Here is a 19,310-nt window from a genome sequence, read left to right on the forward strand (position 1 = left end):
CTTCTAGACTCCACATATTACAATAATTATTTTTCTTTCTTAATACATGAGCACTCCAAGGGCTAGTACATCATGAATTTGACTCTTTTACCTTTCACCAAGACCCCTAGAGCACTCAATGGGTGCTTTGACCTAGGACAAAATAAATATGGGAAAGAAACCCATTTCACAATAAATCATTTTCTCTTACAAATAATTTTCTTTTCTTTTCCTTTTTGACAAATACATCAAGTCATGGCATATACAAATATGAAGATTGGCACTAGTTACATTTCAAAACTCCATGTTAACTAGGGAGGTATTCATAATTGACCACAGGTACAAGGACAGTACTTCCATTGAATTATTCTCATAAGAAGAGTCGGATTGGTCATTCATCTTAAGCATCAACATTATGATCAATATACAACCCGCATTGTCAAAATAGCAAGGCCTTGACGAACAAGCTCTATCTCTCAATATATCATAGCACAATGTTGGGAGGATTTATTTGGGACACCACACTACCTCTCAGGGCACATACCCCACCCGGATATTCACCAAGTATGTCCTTTTAGGACTATTCTTATGTTGGATTCCAAATCCTCAAAGAACATTAGTCCTTTTTTACCACTCTTGTCTTGGATACCCTATTAGATCCTCAAAGAGTGTAAGTCACGAGACTACTACCGATCTTGGATTTATAATCCTTAAGGATTATCGGTCTTAGATGCTTACCCAATCCTTCGGACGCCATTCTCTCCTCATGGCCTTCACTAATACTTACGGTTGTTAGTCCTGGTCTAGTGCATGACACATGAAGTAGAGAACCATATCCGCCACTCCCTCTTAATCAAGGAGGGGTGTCCATCATCAGCTACTATGATAGTATCTCTCAAGGCTCTATCATTACTATCACACGTACGAGTTTTCACCTTCCATATCCATTTTAAATATAGCATCATCATTAAGATAGGGTACACCATCACTTTCCATATTATCAATCTGCATCAGTTGCATCTTCACAAACCAATCACCATAGAGCTTGAACATGGCTCCCTCTGAACATCTGGAAATCTATCCACCATGACATGATCATCAATGCATTTGTGACCTGCTCTCATATATGTCATCGTGTTGTACATTAGCTCCTCAGACCAAGTACCAAGGCAACAAACCAATGGATTCATCATATCCTTCTTAAAGCGAATCTTCTTCATATATCAGGATCATGCAAAACCCAACAGTATATCATGTCATCATCAACATCATGGTCTTCCTTCAATATTCATCAGTCTTTAGCGAAACATCAACAAGTCTCAACCAGTCATCTAGCCCTGCTGCTTATTTCCAAAATGAGGTCCATCATGCTACAATTGAATCAGCAAAATTCTAAGAAGCCTGCTCCAAAATAGAGAGAGTAGACAATAACAATGATACCATCATGGTCATTCTTCCTAAGATGAAGAAATCACTCCATGACATCACAAAGGAGGATCCATAAATGATCCTTATTATCGGCTTGCAGTAAGATCTTTATATCCTCTAGTTGGTTATTATCTTAGGGTCATGAATTCTTCCATATGTTGTTATTAATTCTTCTCTTCCAAGCATCCACAATCGCATGATTATACCATGAATCTATTAGAGTTCCCAAGGATCCAAGGGTCCTTATAGTTCCCTCCTTCCATCATGCTTGGAAAAACATAGGATCTTCTCATCCTTCTTCCTTTACTTCATGTACCTGCAGTATTCATTGACAAGTACACCCAAGCAAAGTATACAATATTAAAAGCATGATGTTAATTTTTCGATCTAGGGTTACCATGGAAACTTAGAGGATGGACTCCCGGTGTTTTCAAGTGCTAACCCTAGACCAAGGGATCCATATACAATTCATCAACCTCATCCATACATACTTTTCATGAGCTCTCGATTGTACATAAACCTTAAAAGACCAATGGTTAGAATTTTTATGAGGAAATGGGGTTAGCATTTCAATATGACTAAGGTTTTACTTATGTTGATTAATGTTTTGTATATCAATACCAATATCAATAATTTTAACAACAAACCCTATAACCATACACTCAACCTACAACATTTCATGTTGGATCATTAATAAAATATGTCATACATACCTCAAGGTTAAAAACCTTTTTCGTAGTGACTTGCGATTCCGGATGTCATGGTATTTTTATCGCTTTTATTAAGGTGTGCATCAACTCAAGATATTATTTATTGTATCTATCTACTAACATCTTCTTGCTTCAGGATCAGTATGTTACTGCTCTACTAATAGCTCATTAGTGATGCACAGATCTAGAGAACTATCTACAACGATATCCCTTTTACCCAAGAATTTCTTGAAATTACTATCAACAAAACTATATTGTATTGATTCTTGTTATTACTATCAACTATTAATGCAACAACAACTATTTCCCATGATGGAACAGAATTGAATATTTCATGATCTTTAGTGATAGGCTGACAACAAACAGAATATTCCTTCAAAGAGATGACTGTCACAATAACCCTGCTTACCACCTCTGGAATGATATCTCTTCAAAATCAATGAATTTTTGCTTCTCTTCTCGCAACTTTGTGATGCACAAGTCCCATAGAGCTTACTTCTACAAGTGCAACAGAATTCCCTATACCCCAAAATTTATTCAAAATGTTCACTTGAGTATTATAATGACTAAACACAAAATTGTCTTGCACTAAATGTTGTGACATTACCACTGCCTGTAGCTTTCTTCTTTCCAATGTGACCAATTAGATTATTATACCCTTCAATTAGGGCTTTCAAGCATAGACCCTTATTCTTGTTGACAATTTCATAGAGCAATGCTCAAAAACAATTCCAAAAATAATGCCACTGTAAATTCAAATAGATGTACATTTCAATGAAGGTCAGCTCACTAATTTGTACAAGATCAGACTATGTATTTTTATATGCCAAACTCATCACATAACCTATACACAAATTCTTGTCTTCTTATGCCATTTACACATGTCAATGAATTCTATCATGAGCATTGGTGACTATAGCTTTGAAGTTAAGTTGGATGTGCCTTTAAGAGATTTTATCTAGATCTCTTTTGCTTAGAATTAGAATAGGAGGCTCGGCTCCCTTTTCAAGATGATTGATGCTTCAATTTATGTCCTTTTGAAGTGTGTTTATACGCAGAACAAGAGGATATCTAGACTTGTTTCCTTATAAGACTGAAATTACTCCTTCTAGATTTCAAATTAGGCCATTATCCCATATTTGATTTGAGACCAATGAGAGAATTGATTTGCACTTACAATGTGGAAATCTAAACAAAAAACGTGCTTAGAATTTTGATGTCTAGATGCACAAGTGTAGAGTATGGTTTTTGTAATTCTTTCAATAAGACTTAAGCTCAGAATGAGGTCATCAATACCCTTGATCTTGGATCTCTTTTATGCACAGGTGTATCCTCTTTCAATAGTTATTTCAGCTCCCTTTGAAAAGGTGACAATGGAAAGCCTTTTAGGGCTTCCAAAAGAGACTCATGCACATGCCTTTCAACTTGAGACTATGATCACTCAAAACTTGTCCAGAATGAAGGCTTGATAGATGAATTTAGGATCCTTTCATATGCAAGTGAAATTTATATGTCTCGATCCTCTTGTAACAATACTAATGCTCATAATGAAACTCGGTCTTGAATTTCTATGCACAAGTATAGAGAGAGGATCTTGGTCCTCTTGAAATCAAAAAGGATGACTTTATTCTAGGATTTACAATAAAGGTTTATGCTTAGAATTCTTTAATAATACATAGAACCTTTTGAGGAACATTTGACATATTTCCAAGATGATAGATAATAAGTAGACATTATAATTTCTTGTCTTGACTACAGTAGCATGAAATTTTGAAGACTTCATAGCAAAGTCCTTAAGCTTTGACTCTTCTTGAGTAACTCTAGGGTTATGAAACAAAGAAGAGGGCTAGTAGAATGAGTCGAGAACTTCACTTTCTTGTTTGATGGGTTCGGTCCACGAAGAGAAGGTCTTATAATTATTCGATCATCAAGAAAAGTGTCTATATCCCTCCAAAACCACTTGCTCCTTTCTTCGTATACTATCGACCTTATCTCTACAATTAGGGCTAGTAATTGTGCCTAGAATTTTGTTCTTCTTGCCTTCACAAATTCGGACTATGGAATTACTAGTAATAATAGACCCCCTCTTCGAGCTCAGATCCTTCCATGTATTTGGTTACATATCAATGTGATGGACCAATTATAGATTTATATCCCAATACAATCATCACATATTCATAGTTTGATCCATCTCGGCTAGCACAGATAGGCCAGTAGATCATCACTTTGGTCCATACAGATAGAGAGATAGGTAGGGTTAGGTTATACACCAAGGACGTGCTATCCCACCTAGGCTTGATAACCCATGTTCACTAACCCCAAATACAAGGAGGGTGCAGAATACCATATATTTGATAAATTCGAGGTATAAGTCAATTAACTTCATTAGGAAAACCAAGAGCCTATAATAAGCTTCTCGTGTTAAACTAAGCCTTTACACAATCTGTGGTGATGAGTATTATAATGACTAAACACAAAATTGCCTTGCATTGAATGTTGTGACATTACCACTGCTTGTAGCTTTCTTCTTTCTAACGTGACCAATTAGATTATTATACCCTTGAATTAGGGCTTTCAAACATAGACCCTTATTCTTGTTGACAACTTTATAGAGCTACACTCAAAAAAAATTCCAAAAATAATGCCATAGTAAATTGAAATAGATGTACCTTTCAATGAAGGTTGGCTCACTAATTTGCACAGGCTCAGACTGTGTATTTTTATATGCCAAACTCATCACATAACCTATACGCAAATTCTTGTCTTCTTATGCCACTTGCACATGTCAGTGAATTCTATCTTGAGCATTGGTGATTATAGCTTTGAAGATAAGCCAATGTGCCTTTAAGAGATTTTATCTAGATCTCTTTTGCTTAGAATTAGAATAGGATGCTCAGCGCCCTTTTCAAGATGATTGATGCTTCAATTTATGTCATTTTGAAGACTTGTGTTTATACGCAGAACAAGAGGAAATCTAGACTTGTTTCTTTATAAGATTGAAATTACTCCTAGATTTCCAATAAGGCCATTATCCCAAATTTTGTTTGAGACCAATGAGAGAATTGATTTGCACTTGCAATATGGAAATGTAAACAAAAAATGTGCTTAGAATTTTGATGTCTAGATGCACAAGTGTAGAGTATGGTTTTTGTAATTCTTTCAATAAGACGTAAGCTCAGAATGAGGTCATCAATACCCTTGATCTTGGATCTCTTTTATGCACAGGTGTATCCTCTTTTAATATTTATTTCAGCTCCCTTTGAAAAGGTGACAATGGAAAGCCTTTTAGGGCTTCCAAAAGATACTTATGCACAGGCCTTTCAACTTGAGACTATGATCACTCAAAACTTGTCCAGAATGAAGGCTTGATAGATGAATTTAGGATCCTTTCATATGCAAGTGAAATGTATGTCTCGATCCTCTTGTAACAATACTAATGCTCATAATGAAACTTGGTCTTGAATTTCTATGCACAAGTATAGAGAGAGGATCTTGGTCCTCTTGAAATCAAAAAGGATGACTTTATTCTAGGGTTTACAATAAATGTTTATGCTTAGAATTCTTTAATAATACATAGAACCTTTTGAGGAACATTTGACATATTTCCAAGATGATAGATAATAAGTAGACATTATAATTTCTTGTCTTGACTACAGTAGCATGAAATTTTGAAGACTTCATAGCAAAGTCCTTAAGCTCTCACTCTTCTTGAGTAACTATGGGGTTATGTCACAAAGAAGAGGGCTAGTAGAATAAGCCCAGAATTTCACTTTCTTGTTTGATAGGTTTGGTCCAGGGAGAGAAGGTCTTCTAACTATTCGATCATTAAGAAAAGTGTGTATATCCCTCCAAAACCACTTGCTCCTTTCTTTGTATACTATCGACCTTATCTCTGCAATTAGGGCTAATAATTATGCCTAGAATTTTGTTCTTCTTGCCTTCACAAATTCGGACTAGGGAATTACTAGTAATAATAGACCCCCTATTCGAGCTTGAATCCTTCCATGTATTTGGTTACATATCAATGTGATGGATCAATTATAGATTTATAGCCCAATACAATCATCACATATTCATAGGCTGATCCATCTTGGCTAGCACAGATAGGCCAATAGATCATCACTTTGGTCCATATAGATAGAGAGATGGGTAGGTTTAGGCTATACACCAGGGACGTGCTATCCCACCTGAGCTTGATAACCCATGTTCACTAACCCCAAATACAAGGAGGGTGTAGAATACCATATATTTGATAAATTCAAGGTATAAGTCAATTAACTTCATTAGGAAAACTAAGAGCCTATAATAAGCTTCTTGTCTTAAACTAACACTTTACACAATCTGTGGTGATGATAAGTCAAGCATCTACTACTTTGTATCCCTATCCCACTCCACCATACACTACCACACTCTTAATTTAGGTGCTAGCTACTCCTGCTTCAATGCCTAATCACAACAATTTGTGATTATGATGACAATTTAAGTACATGTGTGTGTAATTTCCATGATGGGACGTATGAGTTATCCTCCCCACATTTTTGTCAATGATTATAACCTTGAATGGACTAGCACTGGTCTATCTCATCATCTAAAAATGACCCAACAAATAAAAATTTACAATGCCTATCATCATCACTTCACACTATCTCATAGATGGCCCTTTCTACAGATTATATGCATGAATTTATGGAAGGCCATCCCCTCTACCTGTCCTATGATTGATTGTGACAAGTGAATAAAGGAAAATTGACGGATCTCTATTGAAAAGATCCCCTACTTATAAAATGTCATTTATTCACTTCTTGTCACAATCAATCATAGGCTAGGTAGAGGGGTTGGCCTGCCATAAATTCATGCATATAATTTGTAGAAGGGGTCATCTATGAGACAGTGTGAAGTGATGATGACAGACATGGTAAATTTTCATCTATCAGGTCATTTTGAGATAATGATGACAGAGATGTGCTAGCCCATTCAAGGTTATAATCATTGATAAGCAATGTGGGGAGGATAATTCATACATCCTATCATAGACATTACAGTCATATGTACTTAAATTATCATCATAATCAGAAACTATTTTGAAATGACAACTAATATACGTTAGAATTTTTTTAGACTAATATAGATTGGAAAATGCAACCAATCATATAGATTAATTACAATAAATATAGTAGAAAATATTAGATGTGTGAGCATTGAAGCGTCCCATTTCACTAGCTAGTGCAAATCAAGTTATGTTCTTGAGCATGTTCAGCTTCAAAAAAAATGGAATGGTGGTCTTTAAAACCTTGCTAACAACTTCCTTGGTGATGATAGCATCACACACCACTAATTTTCCACACCCTTCAATCTAGTTCACAGCTGTAGGTTTCTTGCCTGCACAAAAATTGCTAGAAACACTCATTAACATCCATGTTATGAAACTCATTTCGAAAGAAATCCAAAACATTCTTCACACCCTTGGATGCCATATTCATCCCCATAGCATCCTTAGTAAAGCAAGAAAACCTCATGTAAATCCGTTAAATTATATTTTTTTAATGCGCAGAATCCCGTTGAATATTTGACAAAACGTGGAAATGGTCACATATCTATTTCTTATCCGATGGGACTATTGTAGGATATTCGACGCACGACAGATGGAACGAAGCGTCGAACATATAACACTCTTGTCACACAAAAAATTTATATCGTCGATCATCCGACGATAAATCGTCAGACTTGCTACTCCATACCAACGGAACGACGCGTCGAAGAGATAAAACTCTCGTTGCACTAACTTAATTTAATATTGATTATCTGACGCTTCACCATCATACTTGCTACTTCACACCGACAAAATGAAACGTCAGAGCTATAACACTCGTTGCACAAACTTGTACAGTCGATTATCTGAACGCTACACTGTCGGAAGCTCCCGCCAGGCTAGACTAACAAATTGTCGAATATCTGACGGAAAAGTGTCACAATTTTTTGCATCTATGGCAAATGAACAAAACACGGATCCCATCAGATATCCCACAGATGTGGGCGTATCTACCGATGTTTTCCGCATTTCATATCCAACGAATGTGGCCATCCCAAAATCAACCTCAAAACGTCGGATTTTAATCACAATTTCAGTTATTAAGTGTCGACTATTCAACGCAATGTTAGCGAAGAGTTATTTGGTTCCAATGTGTTGGATAGCTGACTCTAGCATATCTGACGAATAGTCGTCAGATTTTGGCCCCATTTGTACTAATGTAAGAATGAAATTAGAGGAATCTTTGATGTAAGGGGGTAGATTCGACAAATTGTTGAAGCTTAATGGCTAGATACCAACCAAGAGCATGGGTATGGGCTCGGATACATCAACGATGGGTCTAAGGGGGACTCCAAGAGTGTCCACCCAAAACATTGGACAGGATTAAAATTCCTCTGCACAGTGTAATCCAAAAAATCTCCTCAATATGAACAATTGTGGAAATCTACCCTTTCCCAAGCCAATGGAGTGTTAATCAATTTCAAGCCTGGAATTAAAAAACCTTAATAAGTGTCCTACTTTGGTTCTTTCCATTCAAAGATCTTGTTTTGTCGCACTACATTTTTGAAAATTTGGTGGTTTGTTGTTGATTTGGTTTACCTATTTAAAAATTGGGGTATAGGGAAATTCTTTAGGGACTCTAGTGAAACACCCCCTTTTTTAAGCTCTTGTGTTTTAACCTTTTGTGAGCAATGCCATGTTCATCTTGGCCTATATTTGCGTTAAATTTGGCAAATATCTAAGGAAGGGCATCTCTAGAGTAGTAAGGCACATGGCTACATGCGAGAGGAGTATAAAGGTTTAAATTAAAAGCTTTAATGTTTGAGGCAAATACTAAGGGGAATATTAAGGTTAGGTAAAAATTGATTGTTGAAGAAAGTGAATAAATTGTAAAACAAAAAATAATGATGAAGATAATGGTTTGACTAAGAACAAAAACGAAATTAGGAGGAATAAAATAGATTACAAAATAAATTAAACATATAATAAACTTTGAATACAAACTATTTAAACATATAATAAAAGACATTAGAAAGTAGACTTTAAAAAATTATTATTTAAAATAATAAAAGAAATTAGGAAAAGAATAAAGAAACAAATAAACTAATAAATCAAATTAGGAAGATCATTAAATTAAAATTATGATTAAATCAAAGGAAAGAGATCAGGGGCCAACAATAAATGAAACATGAGGAAAAATATAAGGTGGGAGCGGACGAGGAAAAGTAATAAAAATAATAGAGTTATCAAAATAACCATTAAGAACATTCTAAAAGAGAATGAAAAAGAAACTTTAAGATCATTAAAGTAAAATTATGATTAAATCAAAGGAAAGAGATAAGGGGCCAACAATAAATCAAACATGAGAAAAATTATAAGGTGGGGACGGGCATGGGAGGAAAATAATCAAAAAACAGATTTTGATCAAAATAACCATTAAGAACATTCTAGAAGAGAAAGAAAAAGAGAAGGGGAAAGGTTAGGAATTGAGTTGATAAATAATAAGCTTTCAATATTGGCAGAGCTCATATCCATTTTTGCAATTAAATTTATTTTGATGCTTTTCAATTTTGAGGGTTTCCCAAATAATCCAAAATGAGTGATGGGGAATCGATGCTAGGATTCTAGTTTGGTTGAAACAAATGAGATGTTTTGAATTATAATATTGCTCGATTGTTGTAGATTTGGACATGCAATTATGTGTGGTGTCAACTATATGCTCTTTGAAACTAATTTTAAATGTACACCTAGTTTGGCATACATATGATTTTCCACATGAGCAAGGAATTCGGTGTCCCTGCACAGGGTCAATCTTGTCCTCGGTGAAACAAAGCAATTTCTTGAGATTTTTATAGGATTTACTTAAGGATTTGATATTCATTTTAACCAACATTTTGGAATTAAGATCAAAGGCATATAGAAGACAAATGAGAGGAGCGTTAGTGTGTTATAATGTTACATTATTTTAATTTCTTAAACAAATTAAAATAATATCATCAAACTATAAATTTTTACTATTAAATTTCATTCTTTTGGATAATCAAATTATTATAATTTGAAATTAATATTCATAACCTCATTTTGTCAATTGGGGCTATCTCAGGTGGTTGGGAGGAAGTAATGGAATCCACCCCACCCAGATTCAATTCTCTCAAGTAACTTGACATATGCTGACAGTTTTGACAATATATGTATATTCCTCGTATGAAATATACAATGTTGTACTTATGAAAAAATTCATAACCTCATTCCATAATCCAAAAAAAAAATATAACATCACCAATTCTAACAATTGGGCATCTCTAACCAATAATGTTGCTTTTGCTAAAAGCTCTCAAATAGTGTCGAACAAAAATTCAAAAATCTTGCATCACCAATCTAGAATCATACAACAAAATTTCCCACGAATGCAAATGCTCTTGAAGAGTATTTGCCAATTGAAACGAACTTGAGTTCAACAAAATCATGCAAAGCACTAATCCCAAGGGATGTGCTTCACTTATTCTAACTTCAAGCAAGAGAGGTAAAGGCCGTCAACAATACAACTTCTAGACAAACAATCTTTGGAGGGGGTATCCATGCATTACCAAATAAATAACTTTTGCAATATTTTCAAACACCAATACCACACCAACGACCAACAAAAAGTCTAACCTAAATGATATGTCAATATACCATTGGGTTTAGTCTCAAGACCAATCAAAAAAAATCTGCAATCTTCCCACACCAATCTCAAATGGCAACTAGCAAAAACCCTATTCTAAATTATATACTCGCAATCATTAACGTAGTTGCAAAGGGAATCCATGCATTCCCAAATAAATCATTTCTACAATATTTTCAAATACCATACCACACCAACAACCAATAAAAAGTCTAAACCTAAACGATATGCCAATATACCATTAAATAGTGGACTTAGTCTCAAAACCAACCAAAAAACATCTGCAATCTTCCCACACACTAAACCCAAATGGTATACCAAAATGATATACCAAAATATTTCTTAATAACTTCTAACTAAATAAACTCTAAAACTTGTAGACCAATTACCAAAGACCAAAAACACGTGCAATCTTCCCACACAGTAAACCCAAATGATATACCAAAATATTGCTTAATAACCTCTAAGTAAATAAACTCTAAAACTTTTGAAACAATAACCAAAGACCAATTAGTTGTTTCGCGTGCAATCTCTAATAATTACACAAAACACAACAAAACAAATCAATTTATGAAAATAAAAACCAACTCTTAATCAAAGATGACTAAAACAAAAACATCTACATTATGATTAATAACAAATTATACTATTTCATTAATATTTTATATGATTATATCATAAATATTTAAAATCATAAAATTTAACAGCATTGACATATAATTACATTATAATATTCTTAACATTTTTAATAATATTTTATATATATTTATGTGAGATCTAATTTGAAGTTATAATATCATATTCTATCCTAAAATATGATATCTTATTCAATATAATATATGATTATATCTTAATTTAAAACAACCCAAAAAAAATTAAATATGTTGTGATATTAAAATATAAAATAAAGAAACTTGAAACTTTTTAAATGAATATGTCAAATTATCAAAATTTTAGTATTATTTTTAGCAAATTCAATACTATTTATATTAACGGTTCACAAAATATTGAAATTATATATTTTACTTATATGGAATACAAATAACCCGGATGTGGGTGAAATAAATGGAATTAATGAATCATAGGACAGATGGACAAGCTCGGTACTGCCAGATGCAGACCAGCGCAATACTCCAAAAGTTTATTTGGTTCATGAGCGTGATACACCAGAAATTCATTTGGTTTGCGATGGATTTGCTGCAGAGCAACAGATTTGGCATGCTTTATGCATTTACTATTCGCCTCGTCCAAGGCAAGGTACTGGCTTTTATAACCATGGCGCTCTGGGCTATCCTTCCCACTGCTAGCGCTCCACCTTCTCGTCTATGGCCGAAGCTGGATACGGGTCTGTGGGGCAGGCTGGTCTCTGGAAACAAAGGTAAATTCTTTGTGTGTATTCTGTTCTTTGTTAATCTCAGGCTTGGGATAGCTGTGTGTCTCGACAGCAGGTCTGTCTCAGGAATTATTGGTCAGCTCTCAAATACCCCTGCCATTCGACCTGTGCCGCTCTTCTCGCAATTGCAGACCTATTGTCTTTGTCCAAAGTCGTTTCCTGTGCTGTTTCACTACACTCTTGTTTCTGCCTCTGATTTCCTGTGTTGTCTATCTTCGTTTGTGTATCTGCCTCTCCTTAACCTCCTTATCATGGTACGCCACAGTCAAAGAAGCCGTCTCGGGGGGAGTCGTGGAGGGCGTGGCAGACCACAGGCAGCCCGCTCTGTGAATCCTGCTCGCAGACCTTCTCCGTATCATGGGTTTCAGACCAATCATTTTACTTTTCAAAGCAATCTTAATAGGCCAGTAATCACTGCCAATATCACTATTCTCTTCTCTGAAGAAGAATCTTCGGCTCCAATTCGGGTTTGTATGATGTCTGAGCCTCCCCAGGAAGCTTTCAGAGAGGCCGGCAGTCAAAGCAACTTGCAGGTAATGGCAGGGGAAACTCTGGAGAAAGGTAAGGGGGAGAGGCTTGAAAGAAGCGACGCTCCCAGCGCCTCTCTGCCTCCAGATGCCGCGGGCCAAAGGAACGTGGAAGATAATGATAGTGACTCGCGTCCCCTGCTGAGGCACCCAGGCAACGAAAATGTAGGTTGTGGTGATGATTGGGAGGACACTGCTTGCCAGGTGGTGGAGGAACCTCGGAATGAGGACACAGCAATTTGAGGCCATCTGGGCCCATTCCATATCAGTTTTGTGGATGACTAATATGAACAAGTGTAGGTGGCTATGGATGCAATTTTGGTTCGGCCTCTTCAGACAGGCGGTTATGGATGTCTTACTTCTCTCCATGATATGCGGCAATGTAAAGTTCATCTGGAATTTTGAGCATTGTCTTGGTCTAGCTCTCTGGTCACACGCTCTAGACAGCCAGTTATACCACCTCTACTTCATGTTATCTTGGTTAATTCCTGATGTCTATATCTGCACTCTTGCTTATGTAACTGGTTCTCCTTCATATAGGACAGTTTTTGTTGTTCTGAGTGCTCTCGGAAGATGATCCCCGAGGCCTCGCCCCCTTGTATTTTTACTTTATTTTACAGTTAATAGAATTAGCAGAGAAAAAAAATATGGAATACAAATAAACTTTTATATATATAAAGTTCACAAAATATATACACTTACGTTAGAAATAATTTGAAGTTATAATATCATATTCTACCCTAAAATATGATAACTTATTCAATATAATATATGATTATATCTTAATTAAACCCACCCAAAAAATTAAAAATTAAATATTAAATATATTGTGATATTATTATGTAAAATAAAAAAACTTGAAACTTTTTCAATGAATATGTCAAATTATTAAAATTTTAGTATATATATATATATATATAAATATATATAATACAGATTTAGGAAAATTATTTGAAATTATATATGTTATTTATATGGAATACAAATAAACTTTATATATATATATATATATATATATATAATACATATTTAGACCATTTATTTTATATTAATAAAATTGTATTATATAAAAAAAATATTTAAATTTATAAATATTTTTAAAAACTATTAAATTTAATAATATTAAAATTTTAGTAATGTTTTTCTTGTAAATTCAATACTATTTATATCATTAACAAACAGTTTACCAATATTGAAATGACATGTAGTAATTTACATGAAATACGAATTAAATTTATTTATATTGTATATTCATTCAAAAATAATAACTAGGATAAAACAATTTTAAGCTTTACCTTACTTTCATAAAATTGTATATTCATTCTAACCAAGATAAATTCATTCGAAAATAATAACTAGGATAAAACAATTTTAAGCTTTACCTTACTTTCATGAAATTGTATATTCATTCTAACCAAGATAAAACAATCTTAAGTTTTACCTTACTTTCTTCATATATTTGTTTTCAAAGTGAGTTGAACACATACCACTTTACACCCTTTATATAAGTGCAATGGCTCTTTTGAATTGAGCTGACAGCAATACAAATTAAACATATTGAAATTGTATACTCATTCAATAATAATAACTATAATTAAACATATTGAAATTGTATATTCATTCAATAGTAACATAAAACAACCTTACTTTTTTTATATGTTGTTTACTTTCAATGATACTCTAAACCATACACTTCACACCCTTCACATGAGTGACTCTTCCAAATTGAGCTATGACAGCAATGGTGTGTTACTATCATACCGTCAAACTGAAATACAAAACCTTACTTTCCTTGTATGGGGTTTGCTCTCAAGGGGAGAAAGAACCCATATCATTTTACTCCCTTAAAATTAAAATAAGGGCAGCACTATGGAGAGCTATGGTGTGTTACTAACATACCATCTAATTGAAATACACAATTTAGTCTAGCATTAAAAAAAAATAATAATAATAATAAAAGACATTTCCAACAAATATAAACAAATGACAAAAACACCTTTTCTAACCAGTTGTCCTTTACTTGAGCGTACTAACCTACCATCAAATTAAAATACCAAGTTCTATCAAATTGATATCAGCGTACTAACCTACCATCAAACTAAAATATAAAACCTTAGTTTCCTTGTATGTTCTTTGCTTTCAATGGGATTTGAACCCATATCACTTTACACCCTTAAAATAAGTGCAAAGGCTCTTCCAAAATTGAGCTATGAAAGCAATGGCGGATTACTAACCTACCATCAAACTAAAATATAAAACCTTAGTTTCCTTGTATGTTCTTTGCTTTCAATGGGATTTGAACCCATATCACTTTACACCCTTAAAATAAGTGCAAATGCTCTTCCAAATTGAGCTATGAAAGCAATGGTGGATTACTAGCATACCACAAAACTAAAATACACAATATGGTCCAGCATTAAAAAATTAAGCAAAAGGGAAATTTATAAAAATAAAAATAATTGATATCAGGGTACTAACCTACCATCGAACTAAAATATAAAACCTTAGTTTCCTTGTATGTTCTTTGCTTTCAATGGGATTTGAACCCATATCACTTTACACCCTTAAAATAAGTGCAAATGCTCTTCCAAATTGAGCTATGAAAGCAATGGTGGATTACTAGCATACCACAAAACTAAAATACACAATTTGGTCCAGCATTAAAAAATTAAGCAAAAGGGAAATTTATAAAAATAAAAATAATTGATATCAGTGTACTAACCTACCATCAAACTAAAATATAAAACCTTAGTTTCCTTGTATGTTCTTTGCTTTCAATGGGATTTGAACCCATATCACTTTACACCCTTAAAATAAGTGCAAATGCTCTTCCAAATTGAGCTATGAAAGCAATATGAAAGCAATGGTGGATTACTAGCATACCACAAAACTAAAATACACAATTTGGTCCAGCGTTAAAAAATTAAACAAAAGGGAAATTTATAAAAATAAAAATTGGTCCATTACTAACATACCACTAAACTAAAATACACAATTTGGTCCAGCATCAAAAAATTGGGCAGGAGGGAAATTTATAAAAATAAAAATTGGTCGATTACTAGCGTACCACCAAACTAAAATACACAATTTGGTCCAACATTAAAAAATTAAGCAAAAGCGAAATCTATAAAAATAAAAATTGGTCGATTACTAGCGTACCACCAAACTAAAATACACAATTTGGTAAGGATTAAAAAGTTGAACAAAGGAGAAATCTCTAAAAATAATAAAAATAAACAACACAAAATCTTAACTAAAACTAACTTGTCCAGCTAAAAACCTTAATTAAACTAACTTATCATTTCGTTTCTTGGCCTTGGGAGATCTTGCACCATCTTCTTCACATTGCTCATCAAATTCATTGCAGCTTTTATCAAATTCACATTGCTCTATCAAATTCATTTCCTTTGTGACATTTGTACTAAAATACACAATTTGGTCAAGGATTAAAAAATTAAAAAGATAAATTTCTAAAAACAATAAAAATAAACAACACAAAACCTGAACTAAACTAACTTATCCTTTCATTTCTTGGCAGATAAATTTCTAAAAACAATAAAAATAAACAACACAAAACCTGAACTAAACTAACTTATCCTTTCATTTCTTGGCCTTAAGAGATCTTGCACTATCTTCTTCGCATTGCTCCATCAAATTCATTACTATCTTATTCACATTGCTCTAACAAATCCATTGCATCTTTCCTCTGACATTTCTACTTTCTTAACAACAAACAACAAACAAAAAAATTCCATGCAATTCCACAACTTCTATTACATTAAACTTTTATTACGTAAACTTACTTTAAACTTTCATAGAAAATTCCATGCAAATGACTTTTATCACATTAAATTTATACGTTTAATTTTAATTACAAAAAAGCATACTAATTTTAAATATTGAATCTTAAATATATAACATCATACCATCAAATATAATATTAATAATACTTGAGTATAATTACAAAAAAGCATACTGATTTTAAATATTGAATCTTAAATATACAACATCATAACATGAAATATAATATTAATAATACTGATAATACTTCAATATTATTAAATGTCATTAATCATTATTTTTAACATTTTTTTCACAAAATAATAATATATTACCAAATTAATTAGATTTTGACATAATCAAACAAATATTTATTATATTTCACTACTAGCATTTTTATTAAAAATAGAAAGTTTTGATCCTCATTTCTCAGCACCAAACTTATCATCATGTATCTTTAAAGACTTCTTCACTAGAAGTTCTTTGCCATTTTTCTTTTTTGAATTTTCTATTTTGCTTTCTTATGATCATCATATATCTTTCCAGACTTTTTCACCAGAAGTTCTCTTGCCATTTTTTTTTAATTTTCTATTTTCTATTTTGCTTTCTTATGATCATATATCTTTCAAGACTTTTTCACCACAAGTTCTCTTGCATTTTTTTTTATTTTCTATTTTGTCTTATTTGGATTAATCATTATTCTATCTTTTGAATAGGAAATCACACACTGCAGCAAGGATGGTCATGAACTCTTCCTTAGGAGGTTCTTTTGCGTCACTCGATAGCAAAGCTTCACACCAAGTAACTACTTGATAGCTTTTTTTTAATTTTCTTTTTTTATTTTTAATTTTCTAGTCTTTTTTTGGATTATTCTATCTTTTGAATAGGAAATCACACACTGCAGCAAGGATTGTCATGAACACTTCTTAGGAGGATCTTTTGAGTCACTATTCACAAAGCTTCACACCAAGTAACTACTTGATAGTTTTCTGTTAGGTTTATTGGAATATTGCATACATTATCAGATTCATATTTTCTTCATTTTTCTGCAAATTTATAACAAAAACACAAAAGAAAGACAAAATATAAACCCAATAAAAAAGTTTATTAATGTGTCACCTAGTGAAAAGTTGAGAATCTCAAAAAAAATTGAAAAAGAACTCAAAAAAGTTCACAACAGTTCATTAACAATCCTTGCATCCTCCAAAAAGAAAAACAATCCCAAAAAACAAGAAAAATAAAATAAAAAATTTAAACAAAACAGCAACCAAAAAAGCTATTTTCCAACCTTGTAATTTTAAAATTAAAAAGAAAAAATAAATATATATATATATATATATATATATATATATTTCCATTCAATCTCTTAACTTTATATTAATTTAGATATTCCATGGGAAATAAAAAGGTGAACACTGTTAACTGTGGTAAATTTAACGAGTAACAAAATAGTAATATGCTTGTCTAATTTCACGTTTCAATATGGTTTGAAAAATAAATAAAAATGACATAATAGAACCACTCCTCCGTATATGTTGACAATGGATGCCTATAGCGTTCTCACATAAAAAAAAATTAAACGTTTTAAAAGACGGAATCAAGAAAACAAGCCGAATCATCCACGGAGAGCCCAATTAAGCAACGGCCGCCACATATCACGGTTAATAGCAATTGAATTCCATAAAAAATTGAACGGGAATGTGACTTTATTATTGAATAAATAAATATAAATCACAATCGATTTAGGATAAACATCAAAACACTCCATTTATGATAAACATTAAAACACTTATTTTAATTTTTAACCATGGGGAGAAAAAATTGAACGGGAATGAATGGGAATGCGACTTTATTATTGAATAAATAAATATAAATCACAATCAATTTAGAATAAACATCAAAACACTCTATTTATGATAAACATTAAAACACTTATTTTAATTTTTAACTATGCGGAGAAAAAATTGAACGGGAATGAATGGGAATGCGACTTTATTATTGAATAAATAAATATAAATCACAATCAATTTAAGATAAACATCAAAACACTCAATTTAGTATAAACATTAAAACACTTATTTTAATTTTTAACTATCGGGAAAAAATGAACGGGAAATGTGACTTTATTATTGAATAAATAAACATAAATCAGAATCAATTTATGATAAACATTGACAGACTTATTTTATTTTAATTTTTAACTATGGGAAAATATTGAACGTGACTTTATTATTGAATAAATAAATATAAATCACAATCAATTTATGATAAACATTAAAACACTTATTTTATTTTAATTTTTAACTACTTATTTTATTTTTATTTTATTTTAATTTTTAACTATGGGAAAAGATTGAACGTGACTTTATTATTTTAATTTTTAATTTTTAACTACTTATTTTATTTTAATTTTTAACTATGGGAAAAGATTGAACGTGACTTTATTATTGAATAAATAAATATAAATCACAATCAATTTATGATGAACATTAAAACACTTATTTTATTTTAATTTTAATTTTTAACTATGGGGATAAAAGATTCAAAGGGAATGTGACTTTATTATTGAATAAATAAATATAAATCACAATCAATTTATGATAAACATTAAAACACTTATTTTAATTTTTAACTATGGGGATTCAACTCACCAACATTTGTAACACTATTAAAAATATTTTATCTAAAATATTATATGGAAATTAAATCCTTATTATTCACTAAATAATTATTGATTAGATTTTAATTCCTAGATATACACACCAAGAAACATCATTAAAATAATTTTAATTATTAATAT

The sequence above is a fragment of the Pinus tabuliformis genome, chromosome 3_2 (genome assembly GCF_031772625.1).
Source record: "Pinus tabuliformis cultivar Carrire ecotype Pingquan chromosome 3_2, CPIR1, whole genome shotgun sequence".
NCBI classification, from domain to species: Eukaryota; Viridiplantae; Streptophyta; class Pinopsida; order Pinales; family Pinaceae; genus Pinus; species Pinus tabuliformis.